Source organism: Podarcis raffonei, chromosome 1, assembly GCF_027172205.1.
Source record: "Podarcis raffonei isolate rPodRaf1 chromosome 1, rPodRaf1.pri, whole genome shotgun sequence".
Taxonomy (NCBI): domain Eukaryota; kingdom Metazoa; phylum Chordata; class Lepidosauria; order Squamata; family Lacertidae; genus Podarcis; species Podarcis raffonei.
This window is the reverse complement of record NC_070602.1, coordinates 74,473,065-74,491,139: the sequence shown is the minus strand read 5'-3', so window position 1 is coordinate 74,491,139 and position 18,075 is coordinate 74,473,065. Positions and strand designations below refer to the sequence as shown.

At 43.8% G+C, this 18,075-nt stretch overlaps 1 protein-coding gene across 1 annotated transcript in view; it reads left to right on the top strand.

Annotated features, from left to right (window-relative positions):
* The window catches only part of LSP1 (lymphocyte specific protein 1), a 75,973-nt gene that overhangs the window by 7,217 nt on the left and 50,681 nt on the right, over positions 1-18,075 (top strand). The gene's annotated exons all lie outside the window — the stretch shown is intronic.

Here is an 18,075-nt window from a genome sequence, read left to right as displayed (position 1 = left end):
GAGGGACATGTACATTTTAAGCAGTCAGAAATCATACGTATTTTCTTGCTTGCCCTCAAGGGGGCAGGCTCTGCTTTGCCATTTTCTACCTCTTCACAAGACTGCTAAAATGTTTTATTTTCTGGAGACAGTTTAGATAGGGTTGCCATATTTCAAACAGTGAAAATCGGGACAGAAAAGTTGTTGAGCTATGCCGGTTCTGAGCTATTTTTATGGGAAAGCGGCAAAAACGGCACTGCTGCTGTGGGCAGCCATACGTCCAGATTTTCCCTGGACATTTAATCCTGATTTCCACCTGGACACTGCTGCCGATTGCAGTATTTTGGATATGTCCAGGAAAATCTGGACGTATGGCAGCCCTTGAGAGCTGCTCATAGAATGACAAGAGAACATTAAGTCCATAGAATATGAAGGTTTCTTGTCTAGCTTGATATTGAAACATAGTGGGTTTCATACTGTTTTAACACCCCTATGAGAACCATACCAAGGCCTATTGTTACAAAATGTGTGGAATATTGCCATCCTCTGGCATGTATATGGCTGAACCTTTCTGCACACTGGCCCACAGTATTTAAGGTACGAATATGACACATCCAGAGATAGACAAGGGGCAATGTTGGCCACAAACTCAATTCTGAAGAAGATAACTCTTTAGTATTGTGAATTCTGAAATGAACACAGATTCATTTTGCTGGGGGGGGGAGTATCTAGCTTATAGAAAGCTACAGCTGGGCTCTGATTCACATATCCCTCCCCCCTCCCAGTATGGTCAACATTAACTGACATCTTCTGACCATTTTGGGCATGATGAAAGAGCTTTCTAAGTGCACCCTTATGTGGCAGGCGACATCCTTCCATGTTGTTATTTGTAATGTTCATCCAGTACTTTCCAATGTACTCGAAGATGTACACTGAGTATATTTGATTGTCAGTAACACTGCATGGTTGTTGCTAGGTAGAGGGTTAATGATTTGCGATGGATTTACACAGACCTGAGAAGGGGCTTTCCATATCCACATCCACACCCCATTCTTAGGACTGCTTTACACATTATGCTGCCGCAAACCTGGGGCTGCTATCTTCTGCTCTCAACAGGGAGCCACAGTCAATCCCCGTTTACTGAGGAGCGTCCCTGATGTAGATGCATGTAATTTTTTTTATACCATTATGTTTTTTTATGTGTATGACTTTAGATTTTAACATGTGTACTTTTTAAAAAAAGCATAATAGGTGAAGAATTCTCTCTGTACGTGCTGGTAAATTCCTGGAAAACATTCCAAGGCTGCTTTGAGTGGAGCCAGCAGCAATCTCATCACATGCCAGAGAAATTACCAGAATGAACAATGGCATCAAAATTAAAGGGAAAGTCAAGTTATGGTGGCCTTGCGAGCTTTCAAAATAGTAGCACAAATTAGCCTCCTGAAACTACCTTGATGTATTGGTTAGAGTGTTAGGCCACGAAGATCTAAATTCAAAGCCACACTTATGTGTGAAGCTCACTGCATGACCTTGGGGCCAGTCACCATTTCTTGGCCTAGCCTCCCTGACAGGGTTGTTGTAAGGCAGGGATGGGATACCTAATCCTGTCAGACCATAAAATTCCTATCACGCAGCCCCAGCCAGCATGGCCAACCACCGTGGTTATAGGAAGTGCAGTCCAACAGCCCTGGGAAAGCCACTGGTTCTCCATCACTGTTGTAAGGATAAAAACAGGAGAGAACCATATAAATCACACTGAACTCTTTAGAAGAAGGGTAGGATTTAAACGTAATAAAATGAAGAGCTGCCATCTCACCCAGATGGAGGCGGTGGTGGGGGAATCTCTGCAATGCGTGAAGCCACTGACAGTGAGTTCAGATAACTAGAAGTTTTGAGACTGAGGTTTGATATATTCAGCAAAACCCATTCAGTGTTGGGGGGAACAGCTAGAAGCTGAAGGCCAGCTTCCCCATCCCCAGCACGCTGCCTTCTTAGGGATTGTTCCCTAAGAAATGCCATTCTCAGCCCCGAAGGGAAGGGGTTAACCCCATTCTTGCTTCAGATTGGAGTATATTTTCTTTGTCAATGTATCCATCTTAATGCACACCAGATGTGCAAGGCAGTTCCTTGAGCATCTTAATCCTGGGCTTCAGTAGTTGGAGTTGTCTTTCTTACAACGGGTAGGGCTGCTGGGGGCTCTCTGGAGATCTGATGCGATTAAAAGGGGGGGAGAGTCATAATGAGCAAAAGTCCCGTCCCCCACCTGGTCCCCTCTTCCCACACAGGAAAAAGCTGCCCCCAGCTACTAAAAGGAAAGTATCAATAAACAAACTAAAAGTCAAATCTGTTTTGTCGTCTACTGACTGCATTAGGCAGTGACAAGAACCTGCCTTCACCATGCCATCATTTCTCATTTTAAAAGTAGCCACATCAGGGCCAAGAGGCCTTAATTGCACCTAATCAGCACAACGGGCATTTCATCATCGTGTCAGATTGTGAAGACTGAGCATGCAGAGATCTATGGCAAGGCTGTGGTGCTATCACTCCTCATTAATTGCATCACAAATAATATTCAAGAGATGGCTGGTGCAAATTGCACAACCGCACTCCACACAGCTGAACCCATAATAGCGACAATTGCACTATCTGGAGAGAGGGCTGCATTTTCCCAGCGTTGAGATCTTGAAAATATGTTATCTTCGTAATAGAAGCACAACCTTGAGGGGAGACGTGAGGACACAGCAAAATGAGAAACAAAATGTGCATTTCTTGCACAATAAACAGAGAGTGCTGCGGATTTGCAGTTGCTGCTAATCCTTTTTTACTATTCTTTGGATGAACGAAGGCAAAATGCTTTAGGCACTTCAGTAGGGATTCATGAGGAGCAGCTGCCTTATTTCTGAAGTATTTGCACACATTTTACATAAAGTTGTATTTTATACTGCTGTCACTGTCCCGTCCCCCCCCCACACACTTCAGAACCAAGGCAGTTACATGAGGATAGCCCAGCGGTGCACCTTAGTTCTTGCATCTTTAAAACATAAATCTGGTTCATTGTGTATCTGTGTTTATGCCCATTTGTGTAAGCAGACACAGGAACAGGTTGCAGGTTTGCCTTGGATTTGCACCCCTCAGTATCACAGAAGTCATGTGCAATGGTGCATGTATCTCTTGCATGCACAGTCTTTCAAAGGAAGGGTGGACCAAGGGTAGATATCACATGTGATGTCCTGCACTCAGGATGTGGGGCTGTTTGCAAGCCTGAAATTCAGTCCCATGCTTCACTGTGTTAGAGCTCACATGTTGAGGAACTGTGCAGATCTAAACCACAACAGGCATTAAAGTGCATTAAGGAGCTAAAGGATTGTTGTGGGTTGGGGTGGGTAGGCTATAAGCCAGAGTCCCTTCTATTTCCTGGATCCAGCAAGGGTTAAAATCTCATGAAGGATTCAGTTACTGGAACAGTTAGGCCAGCTTCTACTTACCCCCTAAGTACGAGCCGTTAAGGTAACAAAGGATGTGGCTCTGTGCTAGGGAGGAAGTGGGTGGGCCCCCATCCTTCACCTTTCTGGTAGTTAGAAGGACAAAGACCAGAGTGGGGTGAGCTAGAAGTTAGAAGCAGGCTGCAGGCTGGGCAGCTGAGAGACAAAGCCATGCCTGATTCCTGCTGGAATCCAAGGCTGTGGCTAGGGAAGAAGCAAGACCTTCTTGGGGTGTTAATAATGTGAGCCTGTCCAACTTAGGCTCAGGTTATATATATGTGTGTGTAAATAAGCCATATATCCTAAAGACACCACAGTCTCATTCCAGGGAAACTAAAACCTGGGTAAACACCAGTAACTCCTAGAATCTTGCACTGCTCAGAGATTGGGGTGGCATTTAACAGTAAAATAAGGTGGGGGCGGGCAGAATCTGTCAGCAGTTGATCACTGCAGCATCCAGAGAATTGATGGGGCAGATTCCAGTTTCCCAATGAAACACTTGGTTATTGTTGTTGGTAGCTTATGGGTTTATTGATCAGAAAGCACGAAACAAGAGTCCCTCCCTACAAATAACAACAATAATTTCCTTATCCAGCTTCTCACTTTCATTTTAGTTCACTTCATGTAAAAATGAAAGGAAGGAAGGAAGGAAGGAAGGAAGGAAGGAAGGAAGGAAGGAAAATTGTTCTGAGAAAATTACCGGTAGCATACTAACATATACAGTCCACTTTCACAACATATGGTCACTGGCACCAGATTCCATCACTTTGGTCCTGCCATGGGGAAAAACATCTCTTAGGGCAGGGGTCCAAAACTGTTCTCAGCCCAAGGGTCAAATTTCCCCATGGACAACTTTCCATGGGCTGCATGCCAGTGGTGGGTGGAACCAGAGTCAAAACTGGGTGCAGCAACAGCTGTGACTCTTACTCTCACTCTTCCCTCAGCCCCCCTGCTCACCTGGGTTAAGCCATTGTTTGGCTTAGCAGTATTTCTGAACCTAGACTCACAGTTCATTTGAAGTGAGACAAACCCTGAGGCCAGGCTCAGACATGATGCTAAGCCAAACCACGGCTTAGCCCCAGGTAGTGTAGTAGCAGGGGGACCGGGGAAAAAGTGAAGCTGCCATGATCTTTGTTCCAACAACCTGCATGTTTGTTCATTTGTGGTTTGTGTCAGTATCTAGATACAACAATCTGTGTGTATAAATGCTAATATCACAGGAATTTTCTGTGATCCACAAGCTTCCAGTATGTTTTTCTGGTCTGTTTCTAAACACCCATATGTGTGATTCATTTTATAACACTCCAGACCAGGCTTCCTCAACCTCGGCCCTCCAGATGTTTTTGGCCTACAACTCCCATGATCCCTAGCCAGCAGGACCAGTGGTCAGGGATGATGGGAACTGTAGTCTCAAAACATCTGGAGGGCCGAGGTTGAGGAAGCCTGCTCCAGACTGTGTGGAAAATATGTTCTTTCCCTTTTTCATACATGGGATGATGAGAGGGAGAGAGAAAGGTAGGTCTTGTCCCACAGATGGGAGTTTTCATTAAAGACCGTGCATGTGGTGGCTGCTCTGGATCTCTGGAGAAAAAATATAGCTTGTTGGCAAACTCTCCATAGGCCTAATTTCTGACTCACTTCCAAAGGGGAATCTTAATTTCAGAAAGCACAATTTGTGGATGTGCTGTTATATCTGCCATCAAGCAGTTCCTAAAGAAAGAAAGAAAACAGTTTCCTATCTCCTGCATTGTACTCTTGAGGTCTTGTTGACAAGATCACTTAATGTGGATTAGATAACCTTTAGGACTTTTCAAGTTCTTTGCTGTTCAGCTACAGTGAAACTTGGTAGAAGGGGGTGGATCTTCCCTCTGCTTTTTCAGGGCATATGAATAAAATCATTCTTAAAAATGGATGGATTCCTTACCCCTCTCTCCTACTTTTTCAGAGCACATTCATGGAATTATTCAGTAACAAGGTATTCTACTCCTTCCTTGGAATGTTTTAGGAAAGACACATGGAAAGAGCAGGCAGTCTGCCCTGTCCCACACCTCAATCACCCACAAGGCATTAGCAAGGATGGATTAGGACGGGGTAGGCAACCTAAGGCCCATGGGCCACAAGTGGCCCATGGGGGGTTGTGTAACTGTCCCACAAGCCACCCCCAAACCGAGCCGCCCACTCGGCGAGTCCCCGCACGCTGTAGTAAACCAGTGCAGTGCGGGGACTCGCTCCCACAGTGCCAAAAATCATGTCTGCGCATGCTGAGATGCCAAAAATCGTGTCTGCACAGACGCTGACACCGGAAATCATGTCTGCGCAGACGCTGACACCAGAAATCGCAACCACATGTGCAATCCGGCCCCTGGAGGGATCTCCGCTAGAGTGAACTGGCTCAGGCGAGGTAAACCTTGCCGACCCCTGGATTAGGACATTAAGGAGGCTTGCAGCAGCTGCTTAAGAATTTACCTTGTGTTACTTGCTGTGCCAAGGTAGTGGCTGCATCTAGCTGTCAACAATGTGATTAAGCTGAGTGTTTGCAGAAGGTTGAACCAGATGATCCTCAGGATCCCTTCCAACTTTATGATTCTATGCTGTTCCTGCCCCAATAGCAGTGGTAATGCTTGGGCTGAATGCAAGTTTGGAAGCTCCTGAGGGACAATGTCCTCACTAAAGTTACATCAACTCCCTGGTAACCTTATGCCACCTTAATCTTACCTAACTTTGAAAAAAATGGGGTCCAAAGGAGTGACTCATCTACAGGATGATCTTTCGAAACTAAATCAACAGAATGACTTTTGAGGTTCAAGGACGATGTGGCCCTTCAAGTAAACAGAAGGGTTTCCCTCACTCCAGCATGATGAAGATTAAACTGTGAGCCTAATTTGCTTTGCAAACTCTTCATGAGATCTCTTTCTGAGCATGTTCAGTACATCATATACATGATATTGCTACCATTAATCATATAATTAGTGAAAGCTTGTTCGGTGCTGCACAGAACACAGAGCTGAACAGAACCCATGCCTCAAAAGTGTGCATTATAAAACAAGGTTAGAAAAGCATTTTTTCTGCTGGTGGCCACATTTCCTCAGGGGGTCATTGGTCTGGGGGTGTATGTTGGCAGTGGGTGGAGCCTGACCTGATGACAAAAATGCTCTGGATTAATTTATCCAGAATAAAGGCAACTGCTTCAGTTTTCACTATGATGGCCTCACATTAAAAATCCCAATTCTGCATAGAAGAAAGTCCATTGGTTTTGATAGGGTTACTCAGAAATGACTATAAAGAGGATTATCATGTTCATTTTTTGAGTACAAAGACCAGTACAGTCCCTGTTCTGGAAAGCAAGTGATAGGAATTCTTTTCTGACTTTCATGTATCACATACACATAACATAGATGGCAGAAGCATACCAATTATCTTTCAAACATCTGAAAGGAAAGCTTCTTCTCTCTAAAAACCATGCAATCAGAAAAGCACTATAAACCTCTGTTTATTTTTTATCAACTAAAGTGCTACCTCTTCCAACTGTTCTGAAAATACAAATAAAGAGAGGAAAACACAAAACACTTTCAAAAGCAAAGTAAAACAAAAAAGAGGAAGCAAACAGGAAGGAACTCTGACCATCGCTGACCATTGACCAGCTTGGGTGGAAGTTGAAGTTCACAACATCTGATGGATCCATATTGGCCAACTCTGATTTAGGGGATCCAAATATGACAGAACTTTATGCCTGCATAAGATAGAAAATCTTACAAGGGACACTTAACATTTCAGTTAAATGAAAACAATATATTTCTAGATAAATTAAGTGTTGTGCAGATGTTAAAGCAAGGAGAATGAATGCATGGACCACACCAAATGGCCCCAACCCTGACTGATGTGTGCTTATTTGAGCTTTTGTACAGACCCTCATAAGTACAGTCTCTTAATTCCCAGCCATTGGTCTCATGCTGGCTGGGGCTGATGGCAATTGTGGTCCAAAAACTCTTGCCACATGTTAGCTGCCCCTGATTTTGATGAAAGATGGTGAGGGCAAGAATGAGGAGAAGCCTACAAAGAGGGAATATTGAGGTGATGATTACTTGACTGTGAAGCAAAGAAAAGGAAAAAAAGGAATTGCTTTTGTTTTTTTACATGTGATATGAAATTTGAATATTTTGGAAATTTGAATACCCCTTCCAAATATTAACAGGACAGGTAGGAAAAACCATCAGTGAGGCAATGAGTACTGTAATAAAAACTTTAAACCATAGTGGTTAGAGATTATTTTCAGTTCAATGCTGTTTGTCTTACAGTGGTACCTCGGGTTAAGTACTTAATTCGTTCTGGAGGTCCGTTCTTAACCTGAAACTGTTCTTAACCTAAAGCACCACTTTAGCTAATGGGGCCTCCCGCTGCCGCCGTGCTGTCGGAGCCCGATTTCTGTTCTCAACCTGAAGCAAAGTTCTTAACCTGAAGCACTATTTCTGGGTTAGCGGAGTATGAAACCTGAAGCATATGTAACCTGAGGTACCACTGTATAAGTTGACTATATCACACTCCTTCTTTATAGCGTCTTTCCTCCCAGCACCTGTTCTTCAAAGTCAACATCTCTCTTGTGAGGTTTTTTAACATTTCATAAGGAAGAAAGGGCCTGTCGGAAATTAAATGTAACATGTTGCTTCATCACAAGTTGGACGAGGTACCAGGAGCTTTATTCCAGAATTCCAAAGATGGATGTTGGGCTAGGGATGGGCATGGCAGGCAAAGTTTGATGGAGTAGAGGTTGCAGAAAGAGGAAGGAAATGTCTGAGAGGGTGAGAAATATATGCCTTGAAATCCTAATTCTCCACCTCTCATGCCTCTCTCCCAGTTCTATAGGAGAGCTGAGGAACAAACTGATTCTCATTTCGCAGGCCGCACAAAGTTGTTCAGACTTGCTATGAAAATATTTACATTGAGTTTTCCTGACTGCTTGGGCAGTGGCCACAAGTATGCATTTTTTCCCTATACCTCAATTTGTCACAGACCCAAACTAAAGTCACTTGCAGTAATTTAGCCAATGCGAACTCTCAAAGGGGGTTCATTTTTTAAAAAATCTCCACATTAGCAAGCCTCAGTGGCACCAAGGCTCTTTGATAAACCTTTCCTTATCTTTCCTCCTCTCCCTGCTCCTGTTTCTCTTCACATTCTCTGGGCTTTTCCAGAACTAAGGCCTAATGTGGCTGCTGAATGCAGAACTTTTTGTAGGAGGCAAGCATCTGAGCTGGGCACAGGAACCCCTTGCTCCCAGCAATTGTCCTGCCTACTGCTCCATATCTGTACCCCAACAATTGCTAATTAATCAAGTAAGAAATATTTTTATCCCACTATATCATAAAAATATGAAAATGGTTCACCAAGTGAAAATTTCAAATCAGAGACCACCAGCTAGCTCTTATGGAAGGTGTTTTTTAAATTGCTTGCAGAAGTTTGATGCCATAGAAAAGTTTTCACCAGGCATTCAGAGATTAAAACAGAAGTTGCCCACTGGATATCATATTAATAAATACAGAGGCTTTTAAGGGCACATCCATATTTTGTACACATGGGGACTGTTATGGCATACACACGAGGATTACATTCACAACGTCAGTGGCAAAACAAAAGGCGCTGGAATACTAAGTAGCATTTGGAGGAGGTCATACCCAAATCATTCCAGTAGTTTGTGTCTTTTTATCATCTGGGACTAACATAACACACCTGTGTATACCTGGTCATTGCAAGATGACACAGGGACTGCAGTGGGCTTATTTCATTACCACAGTCAAAGGGGAATTCCTGAACCTTCTGGACAGGCTCTTCACACTTTCTTGACAGTCATTGGTTCTTCGCAATTAGAGATCAGCTTCAACCTAATGATCTCTCGTGGTTTGCAAACACTGCTGTTCTTCCTCCATCTTACACATTGAAACACGTGTGGGCAAGGAGTCTTCCATTGTCCAAAGGAGCTGAGTCACTGAGTCCTCCCGGGACAACACTATGCATCCAAGTGTGAAACAAAAATCAGATTCAGGAGGACCCCACAGCGTCTGCTTGAGCTACAAACCCACATTTCTGTGCTGATACAAACATATCATATGCGTACTACAGTGTTGAGGTAGGATTCAGCTGGTGGTCTAGTCCACTTTTATACGTGGAATGAAGCGGGGAAGGAGGCACCATTTTGCATCAGGCAGAAAACTCTTGTGCCAATCCTGCTTGGAGTCCGAAGTGGTACAATGTGTGATATCTGCACATTTAAATTTACTCCTAGATCATGCGTTTGAGGCATATATCGCTGGCACGTGTGTCTTGCTATACCTCACTCATACCTGCTGTCTTCTTCTCCCCTTTGCTATGAACTGACTAACCGGACTTTATTTTATTAAGCTTTTTCCTTGCAAAGCATGATGTCCCTGTGTCTTTTGCATGGAACACAATAGCTTTGTAGATACAGAGTAATCTGCTGGGATTATTGGGTATCGAGAAACGCATGTCAGTGTAATGAGCTGAGATACTTTCCACTTTTGCAATCCTATGGCTATGTGAATTTGTTCATGTGATTGTGCCCTTGGTTAGTAACAGTTTGTTTGAAACTTGCCCCCAGTACCAAGCTGTTCTGCCTGGGAATTGCAACAGTATTTGCAAACAAGTGCTGTTGAAAGAATGAGGATGGGATACAGCTCTTAAAGCTCTAGTTTCATGGGGATTATCATTTGAAGCGCTCAGCCCTTTAACCTAATGCCCTAGTTAAATGAAAGGGATTGTGTTTAATGGGATCCTACCCCCTGACGATAGACACGTGTAATTAGCAAATCTTTACAGCACGTCCAATCTTTAGGAAAAGATATAATTTCCAAACCCCAGTTTCTGCAAAACTTCCATAAGGGGATGTAGATTTCAAAAGCTGAATATTCCAATATATTCATGGAGAGAAAAAAGAAAAGTTGTCCACCGTGCCAAAGGCTCTGCTGCTCTCAGTGATACAATTATTTTGAGCATCCAAATCTTGTATGGTAGCCTTAGCTGACTTGCAGCTGACCTCTTGCAAAGTATGTCTTCATCTTAACTTGCTTGCAGAGGGATTCTGCTCTAGCAAGGTGCCATGGGCTTCTTTAGTTTTAAGAAATCTTAATTTACCAATAACAAGGCAGTCTGTAACACTATTGGTTTGTTTAAGCCAAGAATGGGGAACCTCAGGTCTGAGAGTGGCAGGGAGTCACATGTGGCCCTTTAGGCCTTTCTCATTTGGTCCTCAGAACTCTCCTCAGGCCACATTCCTCATCAGCCCTTCTTGCACCATTCTTTGATGCTTTTTGCCTGGATGGAGGGTAGGAGCGCTTGTATAGAAACTAGCCTAAAGTACAAAGGTAAAATTCATATTCCTTATTATGCCCACTTTTGCCTCTGGCCACACCCAACATAGTCAAGTGGCCTCTAAAAGGTTGCTTAGGATGGAATGTGGCACTTGGGCTTAAAAAGTTTCCCCAGCTGTGGTTCAAGACACGAGTCACACAAGAGCTATCCTACAGGTGATCAGACAAACCTTGGTTTATTTCTCCAGAGTTTGGTTTGCTTTCCAGCTGCTTTTGGCTCAAGCCTTTATAGTTGAATGATCATCTGGTGTCTGTCTGGTGAAGCAAACCATGGTTAAGAAAGTGTGCTAGTTTTACATTTGACATTTGATATTAAGTCATAGTTAAAACAAACTGGCGTGCTCTGGTCCATGGGGTCACGAAGAGTCAGACACGACTAAACAACTAAACAACAACAACAAAAACAAACTAAGGTTTGTAAGCCAAAAACAACCATGGGTTCATTTGATTTATTGGCAGATTTATTGTCTGGCGAAGCAAACCATGGTTAAGAAAGTGTGCTAGCTTTACATTTGACACTAAGTCATAGTTAAAACAAACTAAGGTTTGTAAGCCAAAAACAAATCATGGTTTCATTTGATTTATTGGCAGTAAACAAATCACAGCTAAGGTACTGAGCAGCATTTTTGCGCAACACATGGCACATCTTTGTGTGGGACGTGGGTGGCGCTGTGGGTTAAACCACAGAGCCTAGGACTTGCCGATCAGAAGGTCGGCAGTACAAATCCCCACGACGGGGTGAGCTCCCATTGCTCAGTCCCTGCTCCTGTCAACCTAGCAGTTCGAAAGCACGTCAAAGTGCAAGTAGATAAATAGGTACCACTCCAGCGGGAAGGTAAACGGCATTTCTGTGCGCTGCTCTGGTTCACCAGAAGCAGCTTAGTCATGCTGGCTCCCTCGGCCAATAAAGCGAGATGTTGTTGTTCTGCAAATCACAGTGTACAGTGGTGGATCCATCTACAGTAGCACCACTTTCACTTTTGCTTCACGAACGGTGCAGAGCCTGCAGATATATTGGTAGAATTATAAACAGAGAACAGATTAGCAAATTAAATAGAAGAGAAAATGTCCTTGAAAAAGAATAGATATCAACTGGTATGGAAAACACAGAAAAGTTAAATATTAGCCAGAAGAATGTGATGGCTTCAATGTGTATCTGAAAAGGACCGCCATACACGTTGAGGAAATACCTAGCACTTTGCTCAGCCAGTGGAAGCTGAAAATCCCCTCTTTTCCCCTGGAGTAATTTGTCAGCTCCGCTCAGAGCAGGGTTGGGGAATGTGTAGTCCTCCTCTCATCATCCCTGGCATGCTGGCAGAGGGTGATGGGAGCTGGATTCCAACATCTGGAGGAGCCACACACTCCCCATTACTGCCAAGCTAACCAAATCACCACACACTCACACATGGCACATATACATCTGTTACAGTATTCCAGAACAATTACTCTTTCTAGTCCCACACTCACAACACTTAATATGGATTAGAATTGTCACTCCACCTGTAACCACTCATTGAAATGGGGGACGGGGGGGAACACTCGGTATTTTAGCCATTTGTTAGCCACTCAATGTCAAAACTATTTTCCCAGCCCCCTGTGGAGGCCATTGCAAATAACACCCTTGCTGTGTTGTTGTCATTTTTATGGCCCCATCACTGTGTGTTGCAATTTACTGAGCACAGGAGGAGAGGTCCCTACCCCATGGAGCTTACAATCTAAAAATTAGCACAGGGGAATGAACGGATGAACGGGAAGGGTAAATGTGTGGAAACTAACTTGCACACAGAAAAATAATATATGAACAACCTGTTTGCAATAGAACAAAATTTGCTTCCACCAGAAGCACCCTAAATGTATTTGTTTCCTTTCCAGGTGACAGATGTACTACCACCAGGCTGCTTTGCTATCCCTTTTTGCTGGGGTCTTATATACTGTGCATATATATATATATATATATATGTATATATATATATATATGCAGGCCTATCCTGCTCTGTGAGAAGGCCTAGCCAGAACTGATTTTTGCTAGAACTTTTCCCTCTCTTCTTGCCAAACATGTTTTAGCTTTCTGATGATTTTGCAACCAGCCCCACATAGCAAAAGGATTGTGTAATTAATGAAGGCTGGTGTCCTTTTCCCTCTCTGGGGCTCTCTCCCTCCCACCCACCACAAAGACTGATTCACTTCCTCCCTTGAAATTTCTCTTACCTTTAAACCCTTCCTCTTTTGCTGTGAGCTGATAACTGGCCCCCTTCTCAGTTCGGCTGTGTTTGCACTGCATGGTTTACTGTGCAACGTACCCCTGCTTTGGAGTTCATTCCCATTGTACCCCTGTTTTGGAGTAAGTTCGTGTGGGGTACACTTAAACAGTGTCATTTCAATGGGTCTACTTCAAGTAAACATTAGCTGAATACAAGCCTAAATCTACCACTGCTTCTTGTCCTAATCCTGAAATCTGTAGCATGGTGCCTGTGTGTGTATCATAGCCCCATCACCCCTCACATGAAGTTTTTTAGCTTTTTCATGGGGTTATTTAGTTGTGGGGGTTGCCTGATTATTATAAGGTTTCCCCCTGTCATTTGTTTTGAGGTGTGTTTTGGCTGTTTAAGGGGCTTATGTGCATTACTAGTTTGGGACATTTTTGTGGTGATCATGACAGTTGTTTAGATTCCTAACTAATACATGACTGGGCCTAGAGAGAGGACAATGGGATGTTTCAGCAGGAGATGGTAGCTCAATGTATGAGAAGGATATTATTTTATTTTGTATTATTTAAAATTATTTCTAAGCAGCTTAATACAGTGGTACCTTGGGTTACATATGCTTCAGGTTACATACACTTCAGGTTACAGACTCCGCTAAGCCAGAAATAATACCTCGGGTTAAGAACTTTGCTTCAGGATGAGAACAGAAAACGTGCTCCAGCGGCGTGGCAGCAGTGGGAGGCCCCATTAGCTAAAGCGGTGCTTCAGGTTAAAAACAGTTTCAGGTTAAGAACGGACCTCTGGAACGAATTAAGTACTTAACCCGAGGTACCACTGTATGTGAAATCTCTAAGCTGTACATAAACATGCGAGCAGTAAAATGTATCATCTTATGAGTCAGGGAACCTGGCTAGCCTTGTGGGATGGAGGGTAACAACAGAGAGGCATTCATGGCAATGTCAGCAGAGTCCAATCCTTCATCACCTCCCTTCTTGGCTGCTGGGAGAATGCAGTCTTGATTCCCTTCTGCATGTGGCAAGATTGTGATGGTGGTCTTCTCTTGGTGGTCAGGAGGAAGGACTTTTTAAAAATAGCAGCTAAACCCAAAGTGGGTAGTTACAGGGGGAAAAGGGCAATTTAAAAATCCTGATCATGCAAACATTTCATTATGCTAGGCGATGTAAAAAGCGACTGATAACAATGTGAAATGTACTTTAGTCCTGGCTTCCTTAGAGCCCCAGACCATGATCAAATGGACCAGTTTCTCCTCCCCCACCACCAAAGACACTCCCTGAAGACTCCTCTGCAGAGTATTCATCAATGTTTCTAACATGAAAGTAACACAACACTCTTCCTCATTAGTGCTGTCAAATTTCCAGCTCTGAAGATTTTCTCCCATTCCTTGGCTTCTAAATGTCATGCATTTTCCTCGTGTGTGTAACACGAGGAAAATGCACGGGTGTGTGGTAGTGGCACAAGATGTGTGCACAAATTATCACCCCATATCACTGGGCAGTTCTAAATTTTAAGAAGCCCTGTTGGGAGGGTAGAGGATGAGGATAAAGTAGGGTCTCTTTGTTCCATCTCCCTCTTTTCTATGTAACAATAGTTTCTGCCAGCTGTACCACAGCATAGGACAGGCAAGTCCAAAGTCCGTTTTTGGGGGGGCTAACTTGGCCTGTACCCTGTGGCAGTATATTTCCTGGGGTAAAATCCTAAAAAAAGCTTTGGGGGTAAAATCGTAAAATAAAGCTCAACAACTAAGTGCAAGCCTAAAAAAAAGTCAACAACTTTGGTCTGCCCTTTGGATGGCCCTCACACATGTTCACTTCATCAAATCTGGCCCTCTTTGAAAAAAGTTTGGACACTCCTGGCATAGGAAGTCACAGTGGTACTACTACAAGAGTAACACTCTTAATCTCTTGTGGCAAATATAAGCATACCCTTGGGACCAGCAAGCCATTGTCTATTGGCTATGACATTGAATTATTTGCTGCTCGGGCCAAGGCATCTTTCACCCAACTTTTGGACTAAAACAGTTCCATTTGTTGCAGCATCTACTCACCTAAATGGCTGACTCATTCCTCAAAAATCCCAGAAGAACTTATCTTTTCTCTCCTTCCATCTGCTTTCACCATTGCCCACCCCTCCCTACTGCCATTCAGACTGATCCTTCTCCTTGATCCTAACTGCCCTATTGGCTTTGGAAACTCATCTGCTAGCATACAAGTGTTCACCTATCATATCACTGTGGATTGAGACTTACATGATGCCTGAGGAATGAGGGTGGGGGCAGAGGATAGAGAAGCTGTGAGGTGTTGGAGGGGGCAGTCACAGAGAAAGGCATGTGCAGTGCTCCTGCAGGGAGCTGATTTTCCTTTATAAACATCCAGTCGCTGCAATCCATGTAAATCAGGGGTTTGAACACGCAGTCTGCCCTTGCATCAGCACATTGTCCCGACCATTGTGGACAATGGTGGTACCCAGATGGACTGACTGTGCAATCATTTTGGTAAAGGCCACTGAGCTGAGCAGCCTTGTTCTGCTCCATGCTTACCCTGTCCCCTATGACAACCATGCTCCCAGCCTCCCTCTTGTCACCAAAGTCAGCTTTTCACATTCCTCTCTGCCCCTCCTCAGTTTGCTATGAATTGTGCTGCATACCAGGCTATAATAAGAGCATGGTGACCAACCACTGGACCATTTTTTTTCCATTTAGCTCCAGTCCCGGCTGGTGATGCTATGACTCCTTGCCCTCAGCCTTTAAATTGCTCACTCCAGATTAACTCATTTAAAGCCCTTGGGAATGCTTTCCTTTAGGGACCAGATGACTTCAGATATATCTACAAACAAACAAACTTTCTGCCCAAATAACTGTCCTGGCTTCTCTAAAGGATTGTTGGAGTTCAGTTCAATGAGGGTGCTGAGAATTTGTTTCAAGATGTCCGGCCTCTCCTCACAGAACTACGGTTCCAATGGTTCACATGGGGAGAAGATGAGTAAAGGGTTTTACAATCTAGAACCACTCATCTCACATGATGGATCCTAAAGTATCTGAACACAGAGGACCTACGTAACACTTCTTCACTGATGTCAATGCATAGTTGGCTTGATTGGCCAGTATAATCTAGCTGAATACTTCCTTGTAATAGAAATCAGCAAGAGATTCTTATTGAAATGCTGTTTTCCTTCTTTGCAACTTCACCATGGCACCTATCAACACAGAACCACCATTGTCTTAGCCTGGCTAAGTCTTCCTCTTGCTTTTGCCCAATCTTCATCTGAGTGGAACGGGTCAAGACAAGAGTCCAGACAGGTCTTTTTCTTTATGCAGCAGGTGAAGTACATGGGAAATAATGGATACTCCCAGCTCTTCCGTTCCCAGTAGCACAATTTCTCTGCACTGAGAAAGCGCACTGCTTCTTGCAGTGACCAGTTGGGGGCCTCCAGGAAGCTTATAAGCAGGGCATAAATGTGATAGTCCTCCCCTGTTGGATGCTCCACGGTCTCATCATGGTTGGGCAACAAATGGGTACCAGATTTGGTGCTGTGCCTGCACTATTGTGGGGAAGGGCCCTCGATGTATGGCTGGCTCACTGTAATATAGAAAAGGTGCCCAGTCCAAGTTCACAGTCCCTGAATGAGCTACTGTGACTCTGCTATCTATGCCTGCAAATTTGTACTTGGAGGTGCTTGCCTTTCCACTCCAAAGTTTTCTGATGACCCTGTCTTATTTTCACCGTCCCTATCGAATTGATTGCACTGGAAAGATTTGGTTTGTGGGGAGAGGGTATTTTATAATTTCCTATAGCTTTTTTATTATGCAATAATGCAAATTGCTCCATCTCACAAGTTAGAGCAACTTCCCTGTAGCTGATGTGCACACTTGGTTTTTTCCACTTTGTGAGCAGACTCTGGGGAACCATGAGTAGCAGTGGCTTCTCATCACACATTCACTAGATGAACATATAGCAGAGCTCTCTCCTATGTTGTCACCTCAAAAAAAGGTATCATAGAGCTGGAAAAGAGTAAGAAAGGGGTCAAGGGGATAGAGCAAATCCCTTATGAGGAAAGAAAAATATAACATCTGGGGCTTTTAAGTTCAGAGAAAAAGCAAGTAGGAGGAGACATGATAGAGACTTACAAAATTATGCATGGTGGAGAAAGTTAATTCGTCTCTCATAACACTCAGAATTCGGGGATATCCAAGTAAGTTCAGTGTTGGACAAATTAAGGGCATATCAGAGAAAGAACTTCTTAGTACAACTCCTAGTTAATCTATGCAACTTGTTCCCAGTGGTGGCCATCAACTTGGATGGCTTTAAAAAGATGATGAGACAAATTCCAGAAGGATAAGGGTATCAACAGCTACTTTGCCACAAGGGCTGTGTTCTACCTCAACTGCTGGAGGCAAGATGCCTCTGAATAGCCATTGGGAGAGTACTGTGTGAATTGGCTGCTATGGATTGTTGAACAAGATGGGCCACTGGCTTAATCCAGAAGAAGAAGAAGAAGAGTTTGGATTTGATATCCCGCTTTATCACTACCCGAAGGAGTCTCAAAGCGGCTAACATTCTCCTTTCCCTTCCTCCCCCACAACAAACACTCTGTGAGGTGAGTGGGGCTGAGAGACTTCAAAGAAGTGTGACTAGCCCAAGGTCACCCAGCAGCTGCATGTGGAGGAGCGGAGACGTGAACCCAGTTCACCAGATTATGAGTCCACCACTCTTAACCACTACACCACACTGGCTCTTATCATCAGCAACAATTTACACACCAGTTGCACACTAAATCCTACATGATTGTGCCTTCTGTGGGGTATTTGATAACCCTGATTCCATGGGAGTTTACTGGACTACAGTGGACCAGCAGACTTGGCCCATAGCTTCACTGTTTTTTTCAACAGAGCTCAGTTGGATTGCCTCTTAAGTGTTTTAGCAGCCACATAAATTTATCTTCAGCCACTTGCACAGCTCTTATTAAGAAATGCCTTCAGCCTGGCTTCATACTATCGATTTGCAAACATTTGCTTTG